Here is a 6,000-nt window from a genome sequence, read left to right as displayed (position 1 = left end):
GGATTAGGAAAACTAGGGTTAATTAAGGATGAACGTGCATAGTTTCTTTTCATGATAGGAAAGTTAGATTAGAAAACAAATATAGGATTAAAAATGTGGGTCATTTTACAGATGATTATGATAATTTCCCCTATTTTTCTGGTGGGGGTAATTATGCCACTCTCCCATCTGAAGATACTAGTTTAAGTACAATATAGTGTAATGGCTGGACGGTAGTATTTATGGATTGTTTTAGGTGGCATTACACTATTGCTTTTGGAATTTAAAGTGTGGTTTTGAAAGAGAAAATTTTCTTTTTTCCTTCTTTCATCCTTTACTGCAGAGTAGAGAAATTACTATTGATCTCTGACACTAGTTTGCATTCTTATAGAAACAAACAGAAGAAAAATAATGTTAAAAAGCTAACTTACACAAAAAAAAATTCAGTAAAGAAAGAACTAGAGGCATTTTTAGTCCTATAAATACTAATAGTAACAGCCTGATAAGGAATCCAAAAGAAAGTAAATAAATCCTGCAAGGTTATTTGTTAACATGCAAATTTCTTATTATTATTTTGTGTTTCACCAGTGCTGACATTGTCAGGTTCCTGACAATGGTTGTTGAATGCCTTTGGCTGCTGTGGTTTGTTTTGGACAAAAAGGAAAAAAAAGAGTTTATATCTCTTACTTCGAGGGCTAAACAATAAATGGAAGTCACAAATGTTACCTTTAATGAACTAATTTTACAGATCTGTAGCAGCAGCTGGCACCCAGAATGGGCTTTTTTTTAAATCCTATTTATATCCCGCCCTTCTCCGAAGACTCAGGGTGGCTTACAATCTAAAGCACAAATCAATGTGCTTTGCTGGACATCTGTCATATAGAAGAAATGTGGTAGCATACCAGTTTGCCCTGCAGCTTTTCAATTGCAATTTAATATTGAATCAGTTACTAACTTATTCCACTCTTAGAACTGTACCTCTAGAATTGGCTATGTGGGTGACAAAAGTCACTTAAAGGTACACCATAAAAGAGGCATTCCAAATCTGTGGTGATCCATTTGGTTGAAGGAAAATAGAGGAGTTATTTTTCCACCTCTTGTCTAGTCTCCTGTGTATTTTCTTCCCTACAATATGAGCTCAGGATGCAAAACATATCACTATTGCAAGCAAGCAAAATAATAACACCATAAGATATGCCCTTAGGTCTGTCATCCTGAAAAACCCAGATATTCTGAGTAAAGCTCCCGTGTATATTCTGCTACTTTGCCCTCAAGATATGGCTATTCCTGCCATTGGAAAAATGAAATGAAAGAGTTGGTCTGTTTAAAGTCTACTTTTGCAGATCTATCAAACTTTCATCCTACACTAAGGACCAAATAGTAACCTAAATGCATTACCAGTTTCAACTAGGCTACTTCCAACCACATTCTTTCATCTGCAATAGTAGCCAATATCTTCTTTCATCTTCTTGCATTTGTCAGAGATGACTTTAAGAATATCCAGACTACATGCATTTTGCAGGTTGAATAGCTGCAAGCATAAAGCAGTGCTGATAAGCAAACAGCACATAATGTATGCAGGCAGCATTCAGCTTGGCATGCAAATGGGGGGATGCATTCCTCAAGTGCTTTGCAAATTTGTCACATCAAATGTTGGTTTTGAGGGGTCTTCAGCTGGGTTTTTCTGGGCAGATAACACTAAGTGCTTGATACCTTAAAGTGCTTTGCTGGAAGACTTCTAAAGGATGAAGACTGTTTGCAACCCTTGCTGCCCCAAGTAGCTTCCGTGTGCATTAACATATAACCAGTTGGCCCTATATCTTACATCTTTTGAAGTGTAAAGTCTCATTTACATCCTGTGTGATTCTGAGCAGTGTTAAATCTTCACTGTTCATAGATCCAATGGAGGAAAATGAAAAGAACATAATCGTTTCATTTTATCATATAATCCCCATTAAAGGTGGGGGGGACACATTTCTATTTTGGAATGCAATAATCACTCTAAGTATTATTGGTGTCGGTTTGCTGGACATTTTGGCAGGAGGACAAAGAAATAGCCAGGACTGTAGAAAGGAATATAACAGAGGCTCAGGAGTGTCCACCGGAGTCCAAAAAGTTAAGATGGCAGCCACAACTATGCAATCAAGCCCCACCCTTTTTACATGAATTACACACATGAGGATGAAAAGGATGGGGCTTCAATAATATTGAGGTCTCACTGTCAAGAGAGAAACAGTACAGGAAAAATTTTGCTTCTTGCTACTCCTCTTCATTTTCCCTTTTAATGCCAAACTGAACTGAAATTCATAGTTGGATGTTGGTACCAAAGGTTTCAATAGGTCAGTTTGGGCTTAAGGTAGGAATAGTCTGAAAGGAGATCTGGACAATTTGCAAGGATTCAGTGCCAATTGAATCTGAATTGTTTGATAATAAGAATGACTTCAATAGTTGAAATAAAGAAAACAATCTCTTTCCCTGTCTTTGTATTTATTCAATTACATAGGGGGGGGGAAACAAAAAAGAGACCATTATAAATAAATAAAACTTAGAAGTTTGTGTGCTGAAATCAAATTTCTAGGTGTCAAATGTGCTCAAAGGCGCAATATTATTTATTGTACGTAAATACTTGTCAGTTGATCTGGCTCTGGTTGATGGATCTTAATGTTCTACTAAGAAACAAAAACAAGCAAACATTATTCTGACAAGTTTCAAATCTGTCCACCCCTGGCTGAAGGATATGTCTTCCAAGCCATAAACAGTCTTTCCCTTGGTGTACACCCAGATCAGACAAGCAGGTGCACAAGTAGATGGTTACTTAGATAGTAGGTTGGACTGTGTTATTTTTACACAGTGCAATTTTACTTTTCAGTAGCTGGAAACTGCAATTGTGGAAACATTAACACTGGTGGGTTCAAGCTGAGAATTGTTCTTTAATGCTTGTAACATATAAATTGACATTTTAATTGCAGGCTACCAGCTGGTGCTTTGAGAAGATGGTGACAACAGTGATTATTTAAACTTTCAGCACACACCTGGTGTGCTGTACTTAAACAGGTGGTTTGGTGCTTTTTCAATCTTGCCTGAGAGTAAATGTTTTGTTTGCCTTTTTTTTCTTTAAAAAGGATGTGCATTGAATTTAAAGCTTAATGCAGAAATATCAAGCTTTGGGTTTAGACTGTGAATCACACTGTTTGCTAAAGTAGAACATTTTCCTTCTTTAATTATTGGTAAGGACAACATTCCCATAATACCATTTTGCTCATAAAACTGCCTCTGAGTTTAAACTGGTTTAAGCCATAAATCTTTATAATACAACTTGGGAGCAGGAACAATATTTAAGAAGTGCATATCTAAACAAGTTCAGAGTTCATTTTCCCTCTTCAGAAGAACTGAGTTTGTGCCTTGTACTAATCAATCATTTGTTTTAACCACTGATAGCTCAATAAGCCAGACTTGTGTTTCATCCATGAGGTTAAACTATCATAATACTCAAATCAAAAGAGTTTATCAATTGAACAAATCAATTGCAGTTTTGCCTGATGCCTGTGAAGGCAGATGAGGAATAACTTTATCTCGTTAGTGGTAGCATTAGGAGGTTAATATTGTGGTGGTCCTAAATATGTTCTTTGTACTTTGGATTTGATTTAAAAAGGTTCTTTGGAGACAAGGGAGCACCAGTGTAACCTCTCTGGGCAATGCTTTAAAGCAGATACTTGTTTTCCCAGGATCATGTGAGCATAACTTAGAAAAGACTGGTCCAACAAACTATTATCCCTAAATGTAAGGTGTAATACAGGGGTCTTCACACTTGGCCCTTTCATGACTTGTGGACTTCAACTCCCAGAATTCCTCAGCCAGGCACTGCGTGGCTGAGGAATTCTGGCAGTTGAAGTCCACAAGTCATGAAAGGGCCAAGTGTGAAGACCCCTGTTGTAATATAAACTACATACAAGTGTTACTTTCCTTCTCTCTTTTCTACTCTCTACAACCATCAAAACCATTAGTCCAGGGGTGTCAAACTCGCAACAACACATGACATGTGGTGATGTATCGTGACTTTTTTTTCCATTGCCGGCAATGGGGTGGGCGCGGTTTTGGCATGATGCATCCGGCCTGTCGGCCGGCAATTTGACACCCCTGCATTACTCAGATCTTCTTCCTCATGTTGACTATCAAGTGCTTCAACCCACTGGATAGTACAGGAGATGGGGAAGACTAGATAAATCTCCATTTGATCCAGAAAAAGGGAAATGCTTCTGCATTACTTGCTGAAATAGGAAGTTCTCTGCTAAGCTCTAATCAGAACTATTGTTTTAAGATGCTTCTGGCCGTTTGGACTACTGTAACGCTCTCTACATGGGGCTGCCCTTGAAGACCACTCGGAGGCTTCAACTGGTGCAGAATGCGGCCGCGCGAGTTGTAATGGGGGTTTCCCGATACTCCCATGTAACACCTCTACTCCGCGAGCTGCATTGGCTTCCGGTTGCCCTCCGGGTGAAATTCAAGGTGCTGGTTATCACCTATAAAGCCCTACATGGCCTGGGTCCGGGTTATTTGAGGGAACACCTGCTGCCGGCATCAAACGCCCTTCGCCCAGTGCGCTCCCACAGGGAGGGTCTGCTCAGGGTTCCGCCGGTGAGAGATTGCCGGCGGGTGACACCCAGGGATAGGGCCTTCTCGGTGGGAGCGCCTGCCCTCTGGAACCAGCTGCCGGTGGAGCTGAGGACTGCCCCCGACCTCCGATCATTCCGCCGGGGCCTGAAGACCTGGCTCTTCGAGCTCTCGGGCCCAGACTGAGGAGGAATTTTAATTTGGGGTTCTTTTTTTTAACTGACTACAGGGTTAATTTAATTTTTTTTAATTTGGTTCTTAATTTTTGTATTTTGGATTTTTAATTCCCTGTAAACCGCCCTGAGTCCTCAGGGAATAGGGCGGTATATAAATATAATTAAATAAATAAATAAATAAATAAATAAATAAATAAATAAACAAACACTTTTTATGCAGGCTAACCAAATAAAAAGGGCTAACTGAAGGTCATCTCAGGGTCATTCCTTCTGTCTCCTCTACAGAAGCTGAGTGCCTTTCCCACTGTCCAATTCCACAGGCTAAATTTCTCTCTGCCAGGCAACTACTAAAGGCAAAGCCATTTGTTAGGCTTGAAAGATGGCTGCCTTAATAATCTTGCCATGTGCCTGTGGGATGTACTTTAAGAGCCATGGTGGCACAGTGGTTAGAATGCAGTATTGCAGGCTAACTCTGTTGACTGCCAGGAGTTTGATTCTCACTGGCTTGAGGTTGATTCAGCCTTCCATCATTCCGAGGTTTGTAAAATGAGGACCCAGATTGTTGAGGGCAATATGCTGACTATGTAAACCCCTTAGAGACTGCTGTAAAAGCACTGTGAAGTGGTATATAAGTCTAAGTGCTATTGCTATTTGTAGCTTCTCACTTGAAGTTGGGCAGAGAATAGGATAGACATCTTTCAACTAAGTTAGCACAATTCTGCTTGTGTTTTTATAAGGCTCTTACAAAAGCTGGGGGTAAGAAGAGAAGAATCAGGGGGGTCATTCAATAATGAGGGTATTCCCAGTTTAGATTGTGACGAACCTCTGCTTTTTCCAATTCATGCTGAAGAATCGAGAATCTACTGAGACAGGCAACTCCATGGACTGATGCTACTTCCAGATTTAATGGCTATGAAGTGGATTGGACAGTCTCTGCACAGCCCTTAAATACACCTCGGCTGTTAATACAATTGAGTTAGGAAGACTGGGATCCCATGTCGATCATTTCATTAAACAATGCTTACTTTTATGGAAAGCTTCCTGCCTCTCTTACATTTTTTTTAACATGCTATTATCTGTTTAAAACAATTGTTGGCATGACAGCATTATAAAACTAATGGCAGCCTCAGAGTAGCTGTGAGTTTGATGGACTAATAATTTAAACAAGAATGAAAACATATAAAATACATTTTATGCTATTTGTGTGGCATGCAGTGTGCTTGAAGGGGGAAAT

Source organism: Vipera ursinii (genome assembly GCF_947247035.1).
Source record: "Vipera ursinii genome assembly, chromosome: 2".
Taxonomy (NCBI): Eukaryota; Metazoa; Chordata; class Lepidosauria; order Squamata; family Viperidae; genus Vipera; species Vipera ursinii.
Note: the sequence above shows the minus strand (reverse complement) of the source record.